This window comes from Dermacentor albipictus, chromosome 8 (genome assembly GCF_038994185.2).
Source record: "Dermacentor albipictus isolate Rhodes 1998 colony chromosome 8, USDA_Dalb.pri_finalv2, whole genome shotgun sequence".
Classification (NCBI taxonomy): domain Eukaryota; kingdom Metazoa; phylum Arthropoda; class Arachnida; order Ixodida; family Ixodidae; genus Dermacentor; species Dermacentor albipictus.
The window spans coordinates 10,685,616-10,709,383 of NC_091828.1; the positions used below are offsets into that span (position 1 = coordinate 10,685,616).

Consider the following 23,768-nt stretch of genomic DNA (forward strand, 5'->3'; position numbering starts at 1 on the left):
AAGAGGTTTCAGGAGGCAAAAGAAAAGGATGCTAACCTGCAATGCGAAGCAGGAACCGTTTAGCACAGTGGATGCACAGTCGATGCTGTCACTGCTGCGAAATGATGCCTCTGTGGAGCATTGCCGTCTTTATAGGCTGTAAGTTGGTCACGAGGCCCTGGTGTCCTGTGCTGTTTGAATACGAACGATCCGGCTTTGCGCAGTAGCCCAGCTTAGTCGATCATCACCTTTATCGATGGCCGGTTCACCAGCGAAGCCGATAAGGTATTCGGGGTTTCGTAGGTGACAAATCTGCTATGTGAAGCAGGAACCGTTTAGCACAGTCGATGCACAGTGCCCCCCACCCCCGCTGATGCTGTCACTGCTGCCAAAATTACCCTACCGTAACACCATGCGTTAACAGTCGTAACCCGGTAGGCTGCACGTATTGTTAAAGTACATAAAACAAGAGTTGGGTAGTGCATCAAAATGAATGTGCTTTCCATCGATAGCACCGACACAGTTTGGAAAGATCCATTTCGGCGTGAACTCTTCAGCCATTGCCTTTAGCTGCCTCTTGGTGCTGCTGTCTGGATCTGCATCTGGTCTGCATCTGGTCATCTGAGGACTCTCGGTTGCAGAACCATCCGTATAGGCTTGCACACTTCCGGAACCAGCTGTGAGGCAGTGGATTTTCCGACTCTGTAGCTGTAAAATAGGTAACAGTAGCTGTTTCCACTTGCCAAGAACCTAAAATAAAGAGAACTAACACATTGACACATGTACTTATCTTTATCGGGCGGCCACGTTTCGCCACCTAACAAATGTAATCGCACAGCGCGGGACGCGCCTGCATGTATCCGAAGTTTCTGGAAAGTTATCGATGCTTCTACCCGGCTGTCTGTTGTCGCCGAACCTTGTGTTATCTGATTTCATCGCGTGACGCGAATGGTGTAGAACTTTGTGGAAGGCACGCGGGTGCGAACGATTAGTCTGTAACAATCTACGACTGCTGTATAAAAGCCGACGCGCTTGACCCGCTGATCAGATTTTCGACGATCGCCGACCGTGTGCGCCGCTATCATCGTGCTATAAGTGTAGCCTGTTATTGTGGGCACAGGTTCGCCCAATAAAACGCTCGTTTCGTTAACCACAGCATTGCTACTGTGTTTTGAACTTCACCATCACGTGACAATATTTCCTCTATTTAGCTCAAATTTAGGTTTTTTTCGTTAGCAAAAAAAGAAATAAACTGCACGCTAGTAGCATTTTACACCTGTAGTACAATGTGTTCTCTTCAAGTTCCATCACCTATGACAAACAGCGAAGTTCTCTTAGAAAAAAAAATTAACTTTGTTTAATGCCTTTCTTGCACTGCAGTTTTCTTTGCCGAAACAGAACGCTGGACTTAAGGGGGTATGATAGGGTGCATGAGTCATCTGAGCTTTAGCTCTATATCCCTACAACTACTCTATACATTAGCGTGAAATTCTGCACGATCCATAGGAATAGCGTTGGCCTTAGTGGGTGTACTTTTTTCACTGCAGCCCATTTTATTTTTAATTGCTGTAGTTGAAAACCAATTTTTAAGCTATGATGGGAAATAAGATGGACGTTTTCTCACAAACAAAAAACAGCATGACCATTACATTTTGCACAATAATTCCGTATAATAGTAGGTTTAACTGGAACCTTTAAAAATGCTTTGCCGCATTTACGTCACGAGAAAAAAAATATTGCCGTCACATGTCTCGTATCGTGGAGGGTCTTTCTAATAATCTTCTTTTTTATTGATACCTGAGTCATTTTTCCAAACAGTTAAGTTCAGATTACTTGCAAGGGATGTGCGTATAACCTGGAAAATTTTCAGCGTAATCGGCTGTATTGTTTTTCAGAAAAGGTACATCAAGTTCAGAAAAACTTGAAAAAAAGTGATTTTGAGAAAAACGGATTTTTATGTTTGCACCTACACTACAACAGTTCAAAATGCACCAGCACAGTACACACACTTTTTGGTATCTTCCCTAAAGCCTTTCATGTTTCTCTTTTTTCTGCGATGTTCCTTGTTTTCCGATGAGCTTCGGAACTCAGCCCTTTCAACACGCTCCTTGTCAAGCCGGTACAGACCGACTGTACAGAACACACCTGGCGTGATGCCAAGTGCTTTCAAAACAGCGATTCATGCTTGATTGCCGTCATTGTAGTGCACCACAGCATCGCAAGTGCAAGTTTCAGCGTGTCAGTGTCAATAAATGTTGTTTTCGGACAGCAGCACCAAATCAGCTGATTCACTGACTCGCTGGTGTTTTTTGTTCTGCCGTGGAGACTCTTGCTCAGAAGGCCTGATTATGATAAAGCCTGGAACACTGGCTGACTGCTTCCAGAACAGCAGTTGACAGGCTGTTTATATGGCAATATGCCTCAGTATTACCTTCACTGAGGGCATGGTTGTACCCACACCATGATGACGCTCCTTTGGGGCACAGTCCATGGTTGGGCTCTTCGTGAGTGGATAACTTATGAAAATAGATTGCCCATGCAGTCTTTCGCACGCTTTCTAAGCTATCAGTGTTCTCACGAATGGCGTTGTCGTAGGAAAATTGTAGGGAGTCAATATCCTTCTCTGTAAGACGGCCTCTCCCATATGGTGGAAGTCCATCTGACAGCTTCTTACCTTACAAACTAGTCATCAGGTTTCTAAGCCAGGTACCCATAGGCTTTTGCACATGGCCGACACACTCGTGCTTTTGAATGTCGTTGCTATATGGTTTTGCTCTTTTCACAGAAAGTTATGCCTTGCTGTCCCCATCACCAATACATTTGGTGTACATCACTCCATGTTTTTCAACAGACCACGCCAAAATCTTCACAAGACCCACAGCTTCCATACCTCGAGACAGTCCAATGTTTGTGGCTTTTCACTCGTCTTGGCTGCTGTCAGTGTGGAGATTTCGCGAACACAGATAGCAGAACATAGTCTCCACTTCGAAGTCTAGCACCTTGCTTGAGTCAGCTGAGATGATTGTGACGACACCATGCAGGGATGAATGCCCTCTCTTCATCCAGGTTCCATCCACAGTAGCAGCGATTTCTTGTAGTTTGGAACTGCCATGCTTGTCAGCCTTCACCTCGTCAATGGCCTGGGTGATGCTTCGTGAAGCAACTGCCACTGTTGCACGAAGTGTACGGCGCAAATTTCGTAGGTGGCGGAGGCATGTTCCCAACAGCGTATATCACACAGCCAGCCAACAGTCCTTTTCCACATGTCCGTAGCGCAAAGACAAACCGTTCATTTACCTCAAACAAGCTTCTTTGTGATCGCTTGGATCTCTTGAATAAGCTCGTCGCACCGCATTCACCGCTACAGACATTCATGGTGCACGCCAGTCCACTCCTCTCATAATTTGTTCGTTTACCTGAAGCTCACCTTTCCCGCATTTCTTGCATAATGCCGACTCCCGTAGAAAGTCTCGAAGGATCTCAATGTCAAAGAAACGAAATCCTGAAGCGGTAGCCTCTTCCACGCTGAACGTGTCACGTGGCGCACTCACCCCTATTCTTGAAGAACTAGCGCTTCGGCGCGCTGGCTCCTCGTTCGTTTCTTTCCTTGCAAATTGGTCGCCGCGAAGCTTCCTCTTCCTCGACCACTTCCCAGCCGTTCATACCATAATGAGGCAAAATACCCGGCAATACAACGTCAATTAACACGCGCGGAAGGTGCCCACAACAAACAACAACCAGTAGGCTTCAATTCGCTATAATATCATCCCTGGTGGACAAATTTGCAATCGCAATTGATAAAACATGCCAGAAAGTGAATATACTTAATTGACCTAACCATATTTATTATAAATAGTACGTAAACATTGAAAAAATGACAGAAAACAACATGTAAACTAACACTCGCGTCGGTCATTTTTAAATACCAGAAGGCGCGGTTTTTGGAGCCACTATTATATGGCTTAGAGCGCTCCTATGCACAGTTTGCTGTTTGCACTGTTTTGCTCCCCACGGTGTGTATGCTATTTTATTTATGGAATCCGAAAATCAGTTTCTTGGTCGAGGTGCCCTACTATACCTCCTTCAGACCTTTAAAAAGCAGAAAAGTGTCGATAATCTTCTGTCGTAACAGCTTATTGTGCCCCCGGATACTCGTAAGCTCCGCACATGCACTCGTCACAAGGTTAAGAGCACGTGACACTGCTTTCAAGATAAACATCTCGCTGTGTCTAGAAGACAAAACTTATAATTCTACATGCAACTGCAGCTCTATCTCGGCAGAAAGCAGCTTGGTTTGCCAATAGCCAGTCCGCAGAGCTAAGCTGCGCAGTTAGAGCAACGCGCTTACGTCCGCACCTAGCATCGGAAGCAAGGAACATCACAAACCTTCAAACATTATGCTCACCTTAGCGTTATAGCGAAATGCTCAGTTGATGACAGAGATTCCCTTACTTGCGTCTCTTGAACTTGAACGAGTGGTCTCACAAGCCGTTCGAGGAAGTCAAACTGCGGCGGCTACATCCACGGAGCTGCAGTACAGCATCGTGTCGCCAGTCCAGTCCTCAGCTTCGCCAGAAGATTGTGGAATTCTGCGTCCAGGGATTTCTCGGGGGACACTTGGTGAACCCACATTCTTCTACGACGCCTACATCTGCGTCGGTTAACCTCATGCATGATGATAAGCTCATCTTGAGCCTAGAGAGCCTGCACCTCGGCCATCACTCGTTTGCTAATCGGCGTCATATCGAAAAGTGAGTTTTTATTTATGCGAGAGCGCTAATTGCCTGGTCGTTAAAAACGTTTCTAAGGTAAGTAATGAGTGTGAACAGTGCGCAGTCTTTAGCGGCGTAGAAGAAGTTGCTGCTGTTACGTAAACTGCAATGATTACGACATTGATGGCGGATGCGACTGTTGTCTGAACACGGCTTTACACCACTCGGGTATTATCTTGCCCGACAGCGGTAACCGTCACCTGTATCTGTCTTGCTTACATTTCGTTTCTTGAGAACGCTGCGCTGGCTCCATTCCTAGGTGTGGACAATGCTCTGTCATGCTAATAACGTGCATGCGGTTCGTGACTTGGGAGTACCGGGTTCGTAGCGTTAAAGAAAGTAAATGTGGAAAAGACAGATGACATTATTGTTGTGTGGCAAGATACGACCCCAAGAGTGTAACTTTAAGAATGTAGAAGAGTTCTTCACCGAATTTTTATTGGAATACTCAGACCTAATGGAGACAAATTTTGAGCACCAATGAAGGCAACGTCTTCAAGCTGTTTAAGTACAGGGCATTTTATTTAAATCGCCTGAACGGGCGTGGTGGGTGCGTTGCTTTGTTAATCTGCGAAAACGTTCAGTTTCAGCTGTTACATTGCATTACCCAGGTTACCACTAAATATGAAATGCACATTTTGCAAGCATACAACGTGTTTTCAGTGTGATATCGACGGCGCAATGGTGAAACTAACACGTTTCTTGGTTCTTATGGTGATTTCCTGGAATTTATGGGAGAAAATAAATATTTTGTACTGGAGAAGAACGAGCAGCAGGCACTGCTTCGAGAAAGACGACGACAACGAGTAGTTGGAAGCCTTGCGCCTGTGTTGCCGAAGCTCTGTGTCCTCTCGCTGCGGTGCTCTGGTATCTGAGTATTTTATCAATCGAACTATAATGCCTCTTGACATTTGGTGAACTTGCTGGGCTCTTCCCAAACCTGGACCTCCGTAGCCAGACGCTCCCTAGCGTTTCTGCCATGCCTCAGGACGCCGCGCCGCCCGATCCTCCCCTGGCATCGGCTGTTGTCTGCTCCGGTGCTCTACGCGAACAAGATCATCCAGTCTTCAGCGGCAACGACGACCATGACGTGCAGGATTGGCTCTCGTCATATGATCGCGTGAGTGCGCATAACAAATGGGATAACAAAGCTGAACTATCGTAACCTTCTATCTTTCTGGAGTCGCTAATTTATGGTTCCAGGATCATGAATACAACATTTCTACATGGACAGCATTTACCCATTGTTTCAAAGAAGTCTTCGGTCGCCCTGCTGTGCGCAAGCTTCGCGCAGAACAACGATTGCGTGGTCGCGCTCAGCAAAACGGTGAAAACTTCACCAGCTACTTTGAAAACGTAGTTCACCTTTGCCGGTGCATTAATCCCGCCATTCCCGACTCTGAAATGATCAAGAATGTCATGAAGGGCATAGAGGATGACGCCTTCCTAATTCTCTTGCCGAAAAATCTTCAAACGATTGACGAGGTCATTACACTGTGCCAGAGCTACGATCAGCGTCGCAAACAACGCCTTACTACGCGCTGAGGTGCCACGCCCGAGGACATCATTTCGGCTTTAACCGACAGTTCCAGTGCTGCTCCCACCCACTCCTCGTTCCTCGACCAAATCAAGCAAATTGTTCGCGAAGATGTAGCACCAACAGCCACTGCTGCCTGCTACCCAGTCGTCTGAGACCTCTTTGTCCCCGGAACTCCAACGCGTCATACATGAAGAAGTCAGCGACGCACTACCTCTCGCTAATCAGCCACCTTAACGCCGGTTGCGCTCACGCACGCTGCCATCGTCGCCAGGCCAAGAACACCACCTGAAGTTCCATGCTACACTCCCACAAGCGGCTTTTGCGCCTCGACTTCATCTGCGAAACGCTTGCCCAGAAGCAGCTTCTGCATGCCTCCGCCGCCCCTACGCCTTGCTCAGAGCTGTGCACCGCTACCTATGCCCCCTGTTGACTATCCGTGGCCTACCCAATACAACCGGCCGATCTGCTTCGCGTGTGCCTTTGCTGGCCACGTGGCACAATTCTGCAGTCGGTGGGGTTGGTATCCTCCCGATACTGCGAGATTTCAAGGGAATGCTCCTGACTCCCAGTACCGCTACACGCCACCAGTTGCGCACTGCGCTCCTTCATCTCCTGTTCCCCGAAGCTTCAACACTCGTCGCTCTCCATGTTCCCGTCGACGTTCCCTTTCCCCCATTGTCCGCCGCCCACCAGCTGTGGAGGAAAATCAAAAGGTGCAGTTCCCGAGGCAAGAACTGCGATCTCTTCGAACTACTCAAGCCCTGGTTATTTCCCTTTGAACGTCATTGACGATTTTTCCGAAGGTGTCGCCGTTCCCGTGCGTGTCGACACGGGAGCCACAGTGTCCGTGATTGCCGACTAGCTTCGTAATACGCTGCGAAAAGACGTGACGCCGTTTTCTGTAATTTTGCTCCGCACAGCAAGCGCTGAGCAAATTGAGCTCCTAGGAACATGTACCGTCCGTGCCGCCATAGAAGAGGGTTTACAGCACACTGACTTTGTTGTTTTTTTCCGCTGATCTCATGCCATCATTCTAGGATGGGACTTCCTCGCATCTCATCAAGCTGTTATTGCCTGTGCCCGTGCAGAACTTGCACTGAATCCATTTTGCGGCAGTCCGTATGAAGAATTGCATCCACCTTCTGCTCGAGTGTTCGTCGCCACCGACACTGATATCCATCCTTTCTCTTCCACCCTTATACCCGTGTCTTGTGCCGCTTTCTACAATTCCACAATTCTTTTCACGCCATCTCACCTTGTTACAAGCTGTCATCCCTTCTTGCTTCCCTTTGCCCTCCTTCCCTTTCGCCAGGGCTTCAGCGCACTTTACATTTCGAATCCGTTTTCGTGTCCATCAAGCTTACATCATGGCGAGTGCCTCAGTTTTCCTGACGAATTCCACACGAGCTCTGTTCACGATGTGCCAGATGACTCAACTCCTCTACACAATGCCGACATTGCTCTCCCTGTCTGTGCGCCTGCGCCTGCATGTCACCGAACTTTTGCTCCGCTTATTGATCCTAACCTCACTCCGAAACAGCGCACGCAGATCGTCGACCTCCTTAACCAATTTCGAATTTCTTTCTACCTCGAAAAACATTGTTGAAGACAGTACACAGTCGTTCATCGCATCGACACCGGCAGCCACGTGCCTCTACGCCAACATCCATACCGTGTGTCCACGATGGAGCGCCGTGTCATCGATGAGCACGTAGGAGACATTCTCCGACGCGGCGTGATACAGCCATCGCACAGCCCCTGGGCTTTTCCGGTAGAGCTGGTCAAAAAGAAAGATGGGACTATTGGTTGTTGTGTGGACTATCGACGACTAAACAAGATAACCAGGAAAGATGTCCATTCTCTTCCCTGTATCGACGACGCACTTGACTACCTCCAAGGCGCTGAATTCTTTTTGTCCTTAGATTTACGATCCGCTTATTGGCAGTTTCCAGTGCCTGACGCAGACCACCCGAAAACAGCAGTTGTTACGCCTGACGGCTTATATGAATTTACCCTGATGCCCTTTGGCCTCTGTAATGTGCCTGCAACGTTTGAAAGAATGATGGATAACATCTTCCGGAGCCTCAAATGGCAGACATGCCTTTGTTATCTCCATGACATTGTCTTCTTTTCCCCGGACTTTTCTTCTCACCTGTTCCGGCTCAAAAGCGTGCTCACTCGCCTTGCCGATGCTGGATTCCAGCTCAACTTAAAGAAGTGTAGCTTCGCCACCCGGCAGCTAGTCATCCTTCGCCATGTTGTTTCGAAAGATCGTGTGCTCCCAGATCCAAGCAAACTCCAAGCCGTTGACGAATTCCCACGACCAAAGACAACAAAAGCATTCCGTATCTTCATGGGATTAGGCTCCTATTTTCACCGTTTCATCCGCAACTTCGCCACCGTAATAATGCCTTTGACACAGCTTCTCGCGGGTAGCCACGACTTCTTGGCCTTGCCGCCACTTTGCGGTGCCGCATTCACGACACTGCGTAGTCTTCTAGCCTTACCACCCATACTCCGATATTTTGACCCAAGTGCAACGACAGGAATACACACGAATGCCAGTGGCGTCGGCATTGGCTCTGATCTTGCACAACGAAAGACTGGCTTCGATGAACACATTGTTGTCTTCTCTAGCCGCGCACTCACGAAAGCGGAAGTAAACTATTACGCTAGAGAAAAAGAACGCTTGGCTATCATTTGGGCCATAACTAAGTTTTGTCCTTATCTCTACGGCCGCTCGTTCGACGTCATCACGGACCACCATGCACTCTGCTGGTTGTCGTCCTTGGAAAATCCTCCAGGTCGCTTCGCTCTATGGGCGCTTTGGCTCCAAGAGTATGATATTCTAGTCCTTTACCGCTCTGGCCGTAAACATTCGTACGCGGATGCACTGTCTCGCTCCACAGTGTCAGGTCAGCCCAATCATTAGAAAGTACGAATATGCGAGATCTCCCTCACCACCACGGATATGCTTTCGGAGCAACAGAAGGATCCACGGATTGTTGCTCTGCTGGCTTTTCTGCCAGACTCATCAGCGCCTTCTACTGGCCGTACATTGCGTCGCCAAGCACACCACTTTGCTGTTCATGACGGGTTCCTATACCGCCGTAACTACCTCTCGGATGGGCGCAAAAGGATACTCGTTGATCCTCGGCACCCACGTTCGGACATATGTGAAGAATTTCACAATGACTCGCAATGCGCACATGCAGGAGTACTAAAAACGTACGCACGCCTGTGAATTCGTTATTACTGGGGCGGGATGCACCGATTCGTCCGCCAATATGTCCGCTCCTGCCTCGCTTGGCAACGCTGCCAGAATACCCCTCATGCATTAGCTGCACCGCTGCAACCATTGCCTTGTCCAGGACGGGCCTTTGACCGGGTCGGAGTTGATTTTTATGGGCCCCTTTGAGTACTTCAGGTGGCAACGGCTGGGTGATAGTGGCGAAAGACCATCTCACACGCTACGCCAAAACTTGGTATCTGCCCAACGCATCTGCGCGGGATGTTGCCTGGTTCCTTTTGCGTAACATCATACTTCGCCATGGAGCCCCCAGATGGTTGCTGAGCGACAGAAGCCGTCTTTCTATCAGATGTTATAGAAGCCCTGCTTAAGGAATGCAACGTAATTCACCTACCACTTCTTCATACCACCCACAAGCTAATGTCATGACTGAGTGCTTTAACCGCACTCTTGACGATATGTTAGCCATGTAAGTCGCATCTGACCAAACCAATTAGGACCGAATTCTACCCTTAGTGACGTGCGCTTATAATACCGCCCCACAGACCACTACGGAATTTTCCCCGTTCTTTCTTCTTTACGGAGGCGAGCCTTCCAGCACAATGGACACCATCCTTCCATGTCGGCCTGACACAACGCAGGCTACTACCCTGACCGACGCTGCTGCACACGCGGAAGAGTGCCGAAAGCTCGTCCGCACATTTACTTCGGAAGATCAGCAGTGACAGAAGCACCTTCGGGTTATTCCTCCCTCTCCGGTCCCCTATGCCCCTGACTCACTAGTCTGGCTTTGGGTTCCCGCTACCAGCGCTGGACTTTCACCCAAGCTTGTGTCCAAGTACCAGGGTACCTACCGTGTCATCAGTCAAACGTCTCCTGTGAACTATATGGTAGAACCCATTGAGCCGCCTTCCGATAAGCGCCGACGAGGGCGCGAAATCGTGCACGTTCAGTGACTCAAGCCGTACTTTGACCCACCTGTGCTATCTTGCCCGTAGGTCGCCGAGACGGTTCCTCTTCTTCCTGTGAGGCAATTGTACTGGAGAAGAACGAGCAGCAGGCAGTGCGTCGAGAAAGAGGACAACAACGAGTGGCTGGAAGCTTTGCGACTGTCTTGCCGAAGCTCGCTTTCCTCTCACTGCGGTGCTCTGATATGTGAGCTTTTTATCAATTGAACTATAACGCCTCTTCACAATATATTTATGGCTGCGGCATGCTTCAGCATGGACGTTAGTTGTACAAGCTCTATTAGCAGCTGCTTTAATGCTCTCATAATGTCGAATGGTTTCATAAGCATAATAAACGTACTCACGAGAGTACCATTTGAATGCGAGTGAGTCCTTTACTTTCTTATTACAAATTTTTTTGAGACGAATATTAAGGTCAGGTGCTTTGTCTTGTTGTTTTAGGAAGCATCTTCCAATATTTTTATGTCAAGAGCTAATGACACGAGGTAAAGGAATGCCCTGAATAATGAAGTTTCAAATATTGACGAATACGGGGCTCAGTGCTTTTCGTAACAGTGTATTTCAGCTAGACTGCAGTAATAAAAAATTATGTATACGCAGACAACGCTTATGATAAACTTCTTGCAATATTCAAGCGATTATATGATTTGAATTTTCGCTAAAAGAATGCAGATTGCACCGTACAACACGACAACCGTGGATAACGCCTGCGATGCGCCATAATACGAAAACAAAAGGCAAACATTAACAACGTTCCTGCAATCTCGTTCTCCCAAGGACTGGGTGGCCTTCAAGTGTTGTAGAAATACTTAAAAACGTTTACACTGCTACCAATCAACATACATTGAAGTTCCTGGGAATCGTTCTGACGTACTGTGGTCAGCATAAACAAACTTCTTCATGACGGTCACTATACCATCCTTGTTTCAAAACTGGAAGTTAATCGTAAGTATATGCATGGATGAGAATTTGGTAAAGAATTTATTAATTTTTATTGATGTGATAGTAACCGGGCTTCCAGCTGATGCTTGCTAATACATAAGTGTTCAGAGCGCTCAATTAATTTGCTTGCTACCCATCACCGCCCACGGAGTCTTATCAACAGTAATTTGTATAAAATAGTATAGCGGTAGTTGTGACATTACTTTGCCTATGTATGTGCCTATGTGTTTTTTCGGCGTTGATTTCATTCCTGTAACCTTTTTTACTGCCTCCTTGAAGCGCGGGCTGCGGACTGCTGTCAAGCAGCCGCTTGTTCGTGCAGCTTTTGCCTGCAGCCTCCCCACCTTTCTTTGATGAAAAATAAAGATATTATTATTACTATTATTATTATTATTATTATTATTATTATTATTATTATTATTATTATTATTATTATTATTATTGTTGTTGTTGTTGTTGTTGTTGTTGTTGTTACCACGGAGCGGCGACGCAGAAGAAGACATCAGCCAAATTATGAATAACTTTTGATTGGGCGAACCTACCTGAAGTCTAGAAGCGTACGGTGAGGGGCTAGTTGGTATGACATTATGAGAACAAAGAAAAACTGCGCAAGAAAGAACAAGACAGAGAAAGAACCACACGACACAAGCGCAGAGCCCATAAAATAAAGTTACAATCAAAACAAAGCGATAGCGGCGAACACACTCAGCGATAAGCGGAATCTGATCTGCGGGTCAAGCGCGTCCCCTTTTATTTATGAGTCATCGAAACTTCCAAAGAAATCGCTGGTGCCCGCGTATCTTACAGAAAGTTCTACACCATTCGCGTCGTAAATACATGCAATCAGATTACACAAGGTTTGATGATAACAGACAGCGGATAGTATGATCAATAACATTCCAGAAACTTTTGACATGTAGGCGCGTCCTGCGCTGAGCGATAACGTTTCTTAGACGGTGAACAGCGTTCACCGGAAAAAGATAAACAAGTACACATGTCTAAATCTCCCCATGAAAGGGATCTTCCCGATGCTACAGATACAAAAGTGAAAAGAAAACCATGCACAATGAAGAAAGAACACCAACAAAGCAACAACGAAACGGAGTTCGTAAGTTCGTCAGTGGGTGTTGGAAGGCTCAAGACCCCACACCTGGACGACTTCATGCTGTGAACGGCGCCGCTGTAATTGCGAACTGCGTCTGGCACAACCAGCGTGTCAATACGTCGGATGATCTTGTAAGGTTCGGAATAGCGTTGCAAAAGTTTCTCGCTGAGCCCTCGTCTGCTTATCGGAGTCAACACACAAACACGGTCACCGGGCTGGTATTCCACGTAGCGTCGTTGTAGATTGTAGTGCCGTCTGTTGGTTCTCTGCTGGTTCTTGATGTGCAGGTGGGTGAGCTGTCGTGCTTCTTTGGTGCGTTGGAGATAGGCGGCGACTTCGAGGTTCTTCTTGATTAGCGGCGAAAATTAGGAGTGGCGCCCTCTCGCGTGTGACGTCACGGCCCGGACGCCGCTCGCTCCGTCTCGCTCGGCGGCCGCGCGCGCTCGTTCCCTTCGTGTATGCTTGGGGCATGGGTGGCTCGAGCCGCACTTATTGCATGATCTGTCGGCTTCTTTCTTCTGCCATGCCTGAACCACATTTCCTTCTCCTAAAGCACGTGAGTCAATACAATTTGGGGCTTGGAAATCGCAAGCTATGTGGCGTTGAACGGGGCTACTGGTTTTACAATGCATATATGTGCCGTGTCTGTCCATACATTTTGCGTAAACAGAATGTCTGCAAATTCAATACGCGAAGTTCTGTACGATGCTTGGCTAAACATTTACCATTCCCTTAGAATTTAGCGATGAGAGACATTGCATTTTACCTGAAAGAAAAAAACCTTGGTAATTGGCGTCAGCATGTTATCCGTGTTAGAACGACATTGCCCAGCGAAGCTGTCATCATGATTCTTATTACTCTGGTGAGTTGTTCCAGTCAAAGATGGCCATTTATTAATACGTAAAACAAAGAGTTAGGCGCCCATTTTATGTGAAAAAGTTTGCTGCTAGTTTCACCCCTCTCTGAAACAGGCCTCCAAAAAACGAATCGCTCATGGCTGCTAACACGACGGCGCGTCATGTAAAGTATTTACATAGTTAATTCACAAATACCATAGCAGCAATCACCTGAGAGAAAAGTTTCGTTGTTAAGATCGAGAGCCAACCAATTGCGAGGGATGAAATGTTTCATAGTGGCCCTCAGTAGCCTTCATCGACAATATGGCACACCCATCACGCAACGGTAGCAACTGACTGTCGGTATGGCGAGGCACGCTTTGTTCGTGAAACCCATCAGTTCACTACAATTTTGAATTGAAACCATAAAGCATTTTTTACAGCTACAATTGGAATGGCTAAAATATTCTCGAGCTACTACAGCGCAGCTTAGATTCCCTAGAAAAGCAAAATTCAAGGACTTTCTTTCTCGCCGTGTCTCGATCCAGCGTTGTTTAATTGTGCATGCAGAGAACTATTCGCATCGTCGGTAAATAAAAGAGAACCTCGCCCAACTGCAGACAAAATAAAGTTTGCTCCAATCCAATCGCAAACATTCACAAAGAAAACGCCACAAGACTTATTCACTTGATTTCTATATTCACTTGATTTTTGACTCTCCACAGGGGAATTATATATTTTATATGTGCCATACTACTAATGATTGACGCTTCGACTTCTTTCTGGCTGCAGCATGCGGTCCAACAGGCATATTTAACTAAAAAAATTTAGGCCGCGTAGCTTGTGCCAGTTCGCCAAACAAATTCGTCATGTATATTCCTCAAGCAACAAGCACCAGTAAATTTCTCAAGTGAGTTGAACGTGTAGCACAGAAAAGGGAATATATATTGGTACATTCCATTTTGTATTCTGTAAATAGACGTAAGCCTTCATTAGCTTTGCTTCAAATTGCCGCCGCTTAAAATAAACACGTAAAGAACCGCCTAATTTTAAGAAGCAGTCAAAGAAGCAAGTTGTACTTGTAGAACCTAACTGCAGTATTAGTTAGGTCCTCGTGTTACCACCGAGCGTTTTTGTGAAGAAACGCAAAAATTCGATATTACACCATGAACTACTCGTCGTCAGCAAACCAGTTTTAGCGAATTGTAACTGTTGTAGAAGCCATATATAGCCAGCGTCTGTGATATACTTGTTGCACCACGGCCGGTATGGTATCATAACTGGATTCTTATTTTCTATATTTTTGCTATATTTTGATGGGCTGGTCTCCGCTCCTTCGGCTGGCACTGTAGCGTTACCTTCGAGAGCTGCATTGTCTTCTAAGAAATAAGCTCTTTGAATAAACCTTCGCAAATGAAGACGCCGTCAAAATATATTTGAGACGACCGCCATAAGTATACAAGCAAAGAGAACGAGGGCGCGGAAACGAAAACACCACCGAAGGCGCCCGGACACCGCCCGAACTGTAGCAGACGACAGGCGTGAGTCCTTGCCCTGACGTCACGCGAGCGGCGCTCGCAGCGCCCCTGTAGTTCGTTCTCGGGGCTAATAGTGACGTTCGGCAGCATGTTATCGAGAGTAGGCGTCGGCGTTCTGCCGTAAACCAACCTAAACGGTATGGTCCGCGTTGTTTCTTACACTACCGGGTTATAAGCGAAGGTTACCTGAGGTAGGACGGCATCACATGTATTGGGCTCGACGTCGATGTACATTGCTATCATGTCGGCAAGAGTCTTGTTCAGCCGCACCATAAGACCATTCGTCTGCGGGTGGTAGCCATTTGTAATCGCATGGCTTGGCTGGGTGTATAGGAAAATGGCTTGGGTAAGCTCTGCTGTGAAGGCCGCTCTTTTGTCGATGATGAAGGCTTCTGGGGCACTATGTCGCAGCAGGCTGTTCCCTACTATGAACTTTGCAACTTCGGCTTCACTGCCTTTCGGACTAGCCGGATTAGTGTCAGCGAAGAGGCTGAGGTAGTGCGTCGCCCCAACGATCTACTTGTTTCTGGATGCTGACGTGCGAAAGAATCCCAACAAATCCATTCCTATTTGGTGAAATGGTCAGGAAGGAGGCTTGATCGACTATAGGAATCCCGCTGGCTTTGACGGTGGTGTCTTGCGTCCCCGGCAGTCTCGGCATGTCTTGACGTAACGGCTGACGTTGGCAGTTAGGCGTGGCCAATATTACTTATCTTGCATTCTTGTTAGTGTGCGGGAAAGTCCGTGTTGTCCGGCTGTCTGATCGTCGTGCAGGTCGTGCAGGATTTCTGTGCGGAGTGCTGGGGGCACATTGAGAAAGTAGTTGCCACGGATTGGGGAAAGTTTTTTTCGAAGATGGCCTGTGTAAAGAAAACAAGGACAGTCCACACCGAAATACCCTATAGACAACGTTGGCCTTGCCTTCTACGTACTCCGCAAGGCTTTTTAGCTCTGGGTCAGTTCGTTGCTGTGCGGCGAGTCGTCTGCGGTTATTCTTCCTACAAAGGTGCCGTCATCTCCTTCGCCTTGCGCTGACAGGTCAATAGGGGCACGCGAGAGGCAGTTGGGGTGATAATGCCTCCTGTCGGACTTGGAGACCTGGAGTCTGAGATTCCACCTTGCTAGGCGTTCTGAAGGATTGTTTGAGTTTGCCAGTCAACAAAGGTAGTGGTGGTCGCTTACCACGTTGAAGTGCCTGTCGTATATGTAAGGCCAAAATTTCAACTTCGTCCTTCCTTTTATCTAACGCACTACAGAGGTATACGCTACTTTTGTCGGTGTAAATTTTCGTCTCGGTGTCTTCCTCAAAGTTTGAAAGCACCGGCACTGACTGCATCCGTCGTTTCATCTCCGCAAATGCGTCATTTGGTAGTTTTTCTCATTTATGTCCACGGCTGCTTTCGTGAGTTGAGTTAATCGTTCCGCAATGCTTGAAAATTATCTAACAAAGCACCTACATAGGCACACAGGTCAAATAATCTGTGCACTGCCTTTTTGTCGATGGGGCGGGGGAACTTAGCGATGGCCGCTGTCATCTGCTGGTCCAGCCGGACTACAGCCTTGCTGATGACGTAGCCTAGGAACAGAAGTTCTTCGAACGACAGAAAGCTGAGCTAGTTGGTAAGGACTCATTATGCAAAAAGGTAAGGTGTGCAAACAGGACACAAGAGAAGTAGACAACACGAACGCCGTGGACAACAAAAACGACATTCGTGTTGTCCACTTCTCTTCTTTTGTGTCCTGTCTGCACGCCTCAGCTTTTTTGCATAAAGATCTTCGTAAACGAAACGGCACTTTTCTCGCTTCAGGATTAGTTCAGGTGACTTGATCGCCTCTAGTACTGTCTGAAGCCACCTCCGGTGATCTTCCGAATTTGTTCCGAAGAAAGCAACGTCATCCAAGTAGACGAGACATGTCTGTCATTTCAGTCCTGCAAAAGCTGTTTCTATCAGGCGTAACAAAGTTGTAGCAGTAGCGAGTAGCACGCGCGAAGTCCGAATGACATGACGTTGAACTCAACGAAGCCATCTGGCGGGCAAAACGCGGCCTTCTCTGGATTCCTTTCGCCGACTTCAATTTGCCAATAACCATTCTTGAGTTACAACGACGAAAAGCACTCTGCATACAATAGTGAGTCTAATGCGTCGTCTATCCGTGGGAGGGGGTATACGTCGGTCTTTCTTATTTTGTTGAAGCGGCGATAGTGCAGACTTCAATCTTTTTTCTTCACCAAAACAATAGCAGTCGCCGACGTACTTTTCGACGGCTGCATGATGTCGCCGCGCAGGATTTCGCCGACTTGTTGCCTAATAGCTTCTCTATCTCGGGTCGACGCTCGGTAAGGGTTCTGGCAGAGTGGTCAAGCACACTCTGCGGTTAGAAAAACAGAAAGTTGAGCTAGTTGGCAAGGATTCATTATGGAAAAAAAAGGTATTTCTTCTTTCGCCTCAGTGCTCCCTTCAGTTGATGGTCGGCATTCGTGTTGTCCACTTCTATACTCTTGTGTCCTGTCTGCACGCCTCAACTCTTCGGTTATGTTTACGATGATTACGATGTTTTGCAACTGGTGTTTGTCGAATCTTCGATGACACCGAAATGCTGTTCTTGCATCATTGGAGAAGATTGTGGAGCTGCTGCTTACTTATGGGGAGGCTTGCATTTATGTCGAAGACTGGTTCGGGAACTATGGTGGTCGAGGTAGATGCGGCAGAATCAGAGAGGACAAACCCATAACAAGTTGCCACAATTTCCTCGAGGTATGCGGTCGTCGTCTTCTTGGTGACGTGCTTGAATAACATGCTGAAAATATTCTGCTTCACTTTCTCTTTTCCTCTGTGCAGTCGAGTGATTCCTCTTGCGACGCAAGTTTGACGATCCAACAGTAGGCGTTGATCGCCCTCGATGACGCCTTCTAACGTCTGAGGTTATTGCGCTGTCGACGGAAATGACAATGCGGTGAGGCGCAATGCTCACTTGATCATCGAGCACACTCAAGGTTTGGTGACTATGAGAGCTCTCCTGCGCTATCGCGTGATCTTGGGATAGCGTTATCGACTTCGACTTTAGGTTGATGATTCCGCCTTGTCGGTTCAGGAAGTCCATGCCGAGAAATATATCTCGTGAACGTTGTTGGAGGATAACGATGGTGACAAAATAGGTTCGGTCAAGAGCGGTAACTCTAGCCGTGCAGATTCCGGTCAGTGTTATTAGGTGCTCTCCACCTGTCCAGATTTGAGGGCCGTCCCATGCAGTCTTAACTTTCTTCAACTGGGCGGCAATCGGTTCACTCATGAAGGAGCTGTCGGCTCCTGTGTTCAGTATGGCACTGACTGCGTGGCAGACGAGAAGCACATCAGGCCGGTTGTTCTTTCTTTGAGTTGCAGGTAGGTCTTGGCGTGGGATCACGGCTGCGTCGCGTTGACCTGTGGCTGGAATGTCGCGTCGTTGGGTGCTGTTTTGTTGGCGTATTCTTTACTTATTGGTTTCGTCGAGATGGCGGCGTCTCGTTGATATCTCTTCGAGACAGGCTTTTAGGCATCTTCGTTGGTGGCGGAGCATCTTAGTCAGTTCGACGAACAGCAATCATACCTCCATCTACGGCGGCTCTTTGTTTTCGGGATATGTGCTTGCAGACCAGCCTTTGCTTGGGCGTGGCGGGGATAGATAGAAGCCGGGTGATGGCAAACGGGATGGTCGTCGAGGGCTCCACTGAGTGAAGACCGGGTAATTGTGAAAGTTTCAAGGTACATAGTACCTGACAGAGGGGAGGGGCATAAGCTAAAGAAAAAATGGTAACACTTATTGCAGTACAGTGCGGAACAGAACAAAGATGCTTCAAAATAAATACAACGGATCAAGGAAGTCAGCAGGCACATGCTAATATAAAAATCTGAGCAGAAATGCGCCATGATACAAATCGCAAAATTGACTTGCTAGGGCATAATCTCTAAATTACGTTTTCGATTGTGGTCTTAAAAAGGACTGGATCAGTTACAGCCTCTAACGATGATGACAGGTTATACAATTTTTTGCATGTTTTAGGGAACAGAAATGAGTTCGTGAATGGGGGGGGGGGGCGTGTTACAACCAAGTATGGTGATTTTGGGGGGCTGGTTCAAGCGTTCAAGAAATAAATGAAGCCGGCAGAACCCAAAGGGAATGGAGGGTGCGGTTTTTGTAGAAACGTTTATGAAAAAGTGACAGGCGGGATAGTTTTCTTCTGGAAGCTAATGACGGGAGGTGCAAAATGCGCTTCATTTCTGTTACACAAGTGGACCTGTGATAGTAATCTAACATGAACCTAGCTGAGTGATTTTGCACCACTTCATCGCATTTAATTAAATTTGTATGACATGGGTCACAGATGGATGCTGCAAATTCGAGCTGTGGATGAGCATAGGTTGTGGAAAAAAATTACCGACGATTACGTTACTTCCTAATGCGAAATTTGAGCGCAGCAAATAAGCTGTTTCACCTTTTCGATAGATTGACGAGTCTTACACTCACCGCATTAAGTTGTGGAAGGTGCGCTGGCCTCGAGGAATATTTGTAACCGTTTGTTGTCGAAAAATGAGGAATGTCATCTTTCCGCACAGATTGCATGCATGAAGAACAGTCTGAATTGACACAATCCGAGTTGGGAAACGCACACCGGAGATTCTCACGGCACGTATCCGGAAGCGGTTTCACGTCATTTTGGAACCAGAGCCGATCACACACTGAAGACACACTTCCAAACGGATTGTCTGTAAACTGTCGCCGGAAAGCATTTGTTGCACCCTGACTGTTTGCGAGCCTTTGTTTGCGTTTGGCCTCGGCCTCGGCCGCGCGAACGGTAGAGTCTTCTCTGCGACGGCGATGAGCTTCTGCTTCAGCCTCGCTTACTGCTGGTTGCTCTCGACGGCGGCGATGAGCCTCCGCTTCGGCGGTGCGAACGGCAGGGTCTTCTCGGCGGCGGCGATGAGCTTCTGCTTCAGCCTCGCTTACTGCTGGTTGCTCTCGACGGCGGCGATGAGCCTCCGCTTCTGCGGCGCGAACTGCAGGGCCTTCTCGGCGGCGGCGATGAGCCTCCGCTTCGGCGGCGCGAACGGCAGGGTCTTCTCGGCGGCGGCGCTTAGCCTCTGCTTCGGCGACGCGTACTCCTGGATCATCTCGACGGCGGCGACGGTAAGCTTCTGCTTCGGCGGCACGCACCACTGGATTCTGACGGCGACGGCGCTGGGCCTCTGCTCTGGCAGCTCGTTTAGCAGCAGCAGCAGCAGCAGCAGCAGACGGAGGACTTCCATCGGTCGTCTCGCTCATGGCTCAGAATGAACTGGCAGATAATTTCGCAGTGGCGAACGGCAGCGGCGATTTCGACTCGGGCGGTGCACATATACAGATCCGCCGCCACCGATCTGGCTCTCTGATTGCCACCGCACAGGGCGAACGGCAGCGGCAATTTCGGCTCGGGCGGTGCACATATACAGATCCGCCGCCACAGATCTGGCTCTCTGATTGCCACCGCACAGGGGTTGCATTGGAGGAGGAGCGAAGAAAGGAATTAAGTTCGAGCCGGCGGTTTGACAACCGGAGACTCGCAGGAAGAGGGGGGAGGGGGGCGGCGTGTACACCCAGCGGCAAACGATGGGGGCAGAAGCGCGCGCAGGAAGCGGACAACACGATAAATGGAGGAGGGAAGAGATAGCAGCGACTGACTGATGCCGCTGACGCCGATAGTGAGTCAACCCCAGCTGCGGAGTTGGTTTCAGGGACAACACCGCCGATGCCGACACAAACAATATGATACCCTCGCTTCCGCAGCCCTAAGAACCAGGTCTAGCCGTGGGAAGGTGGTCACGCATTCGTCGACGTGCCGGGGCCTACGTGAAATAACCGGCGCGTCGGCAACTGAAGAGCACCCTATCCGCCACACAAGAACAGGGGGGGGGGACCCTTTCCTCCTCTTTCTGCATGGCGGCGACGGTGTTCTATGCAGTCACGTTATCTTGACTCTCTAGCGGCGTCAGCGGCATCCAGCGGTATCAGTCGGTCGCTGCTAGCGCTGGGGGGATGAAAGGGGGGCGGAGCTGGTTACGAGGCCGACGACAACGCCGACGACGACGCGAAACCCAGGAACGGACGCCAAAGAGCTGCGCTCTAAAACGCAGCTTCAATGATCAGGACGCTAACGGCAAGTTGCGGTGAAAATACCCCAGTGTACGCAAACCTTTCGATGCTGTATGTTCAATGTGTAATTTCCAAGAAAACTAGATTGTAATGTGAGCACCTAGGTAACAATAACATGGTGCAGTTTGCAATGGGACATTGTCAAGATAAGAAGTCGTGGATGTCATGTCATTGCAGGAAACTGCCATTGATTTGCACTCTTTTATATTTAATTTCCTCTTCCAAATACGACAGCAGATAGTAATGCTATCAAGGTCGGTTTGAAGGGCTTTAATGACGGATTCGTTAACAGTTTTACGATGCAGCGCATATATTACACTGAACTGAAGTAGGTAAGTCGTTCACACACACACACACACACACACACACACACACACACACACACACACACACACACACACATATATATATATATATATATATATATATATATAAGGAACAAGAAGGCGCCCAGTACTGATCCTTGAGGCACACCTGAACCAACTGGTTCCGAAGGGGAGCAGATATCCTTAGCATGGATGAACTACACACGAGAGGTAAGGAAAGCGCGTGCCTTGTCAAATGCTTTAGCAATGACTGAAAATATGCAGTGAGTTACAAAAACAGTATCTACATATGCATCCAAGTCACTAGTGAATGACAGTATCTGAGTATTACATGAAAAATGTTTGCGGAATCCCTGCTGTATCAGAATGAAAAAACTGTTGGGCACCAAAAAAATAACCAAATGAATTAATATAATGTGCTCCATAATTTTGCAAGGCATGGGTGTTACGGACACTGGCCAGTAATTGTTAGGATTTCGAGTTTCCGGAGACATGTGGATTGAAATTACTTCGATTGTCTTCCAGCCTGTCGTAAGGGTTCCAGAATGAAATGATTGCGAAAATATACATTAAATAATGATGGAACAATATTCAACCATGTTACGCAAGAATTTTCTATTTTTTTGGTGAATACCATAAGACCTTAGTTTTAAATTCTTGATGATTGGCTTTATTGCCCGTCGCAATATTACAATAGGATACATTACATAATATTGAAAAGGACTTCAGTAAAACGAGTTCTCGGGTGAGTTGGTCACTTATTGCAGGCATAACTGTAGCGCCGAAAAAAAAACGCACACAGAGAAGCAACGAGCACTGACAGACGGGCACGACCACTGCACTCACAACTGATTTTATTCCATGAAAAGAAGTTGAATATAAAGCCTGGTTCGCGCATGGCCGCCCGGAGAGGAAAAACGCGTGCCACCACAACACTCCACAAAGTACATCTTCTTGCTGAGGAAAGGTCACATTCCGCACTATATAACACGATTGACGTATCGCTAATGCAATTACTGCCCTTTCTCTTTATATGCAAGACTGCCAGTAGCTCTCATGTGGTGTGGTCCTTGCCCCTACCTAATATATCCGCGCTCTCGAAATGTCACGAACATTTCTTGCGGGAACTACAGTGGTGTACTGAGTGGATGCCTTCGAATTAACCAATGAATCATTTAAGATGCTGGCGCAGCCGTCGCTGCCCACAGGGTCTCCAGATGATGTTGATAGTACTATTTTATTTTCACTAGTTCATCTTACAATATTTCAGAAACGCTTAGGATCAGCACTGCACGAGGCCGTCTACCTTGCTACGAGCGCGGCGCGTTGACGGTGAACCGTCGCAGTACGAAATCATGGTATAGGCATCGGCGGTAGACATGGCCCTCTTCTGCGCATTTATAAGATGCTGGACGGTGGCCCGGGGCCCACCAGACAACAGTCTTTCTTTGAAAACTGCGTGGGGCGTCGGGCTGGCGTGCTGCCGCGGGCGGCGGTAGACGACGGAAATGTGGCGTTACAGGGGGCTGGCATGGACCCGGACGGGCAACGTGACTGCGGGCCGCGGCAACGTAGGCCATCGCTTCTGGCTGAGGATGCGGTGGTTGAGGGACTTCCAGTGACTGTTGGATCTCCATGTGTATGACTTCGGCAATCAAAGTCGCTTGAGGCTACGGTGAAGGGAACATCTTGCGCGGTTCTTTGCGTGCAACTGCTGTGATGGTCTAACAGAGATCGTCGAAGGCCCTTGCTTGAATTTCCCTCTTCGGCGAAAACACTTGGTGGTTACAGTACCAAGTACGCGTTCCGAGAGTCTTCTCGATGCCCATGGCTTCCGTTAACAAGTCGCTGGTGGTCTTGGCTGAAATCCGAATCCGTCCGCTGATCAGATCTCGCTTCACACCCCACATTACCAAATGAGTTTCCTTGTTCTCATACATGTCAGGGTGACGTGTTGGAAGAGGCAGATCATTTCTTCTGTGTATATCCCAATGTTCTTGTTTTGGAGTTCTGCACGGGATTTCAGTATCGCTTCAGCTTGCTCTTTACGGACGACGCTCATTAAGGTCTTCAAAGACACGCTGTGGAGCAGGTCCCACTTTGTGAGTGTGGACTCATGGCTCTCAGTCTACGTAGATGTAATCGTGGAGTAACTTGTCGTCGGAGTTCCAGTTGATGAATGCAACGAGCAGTTTGTATGTTTCTTACCATTTTTTTCGGCTTTTCAATTGAGGAGTCCCGGAAGGTCGGTGGCTGCCGGGGCTGTTGCAGAACCAAGGGGGACGCTGGGGCTGCCATTAAGGATGTTGACTTGCCCATGGTGTTATTGGTCCTCTAAGGAGAA

General features: G+C 48.0%; 1 pseudogene; it reads right to left on the reverse strand.

Annotated features, from left to right (window-relative positions):
* Positions 1-1,960: 1,960 nt before the first annotated feature.
* LOC139049202 (uncharacterized) lies at positions 1,961-23,743 on the reverse strand (annotated as a pseudogene).
* Positions 23,744-23,768: the final 25 nt, after the last annotated feature.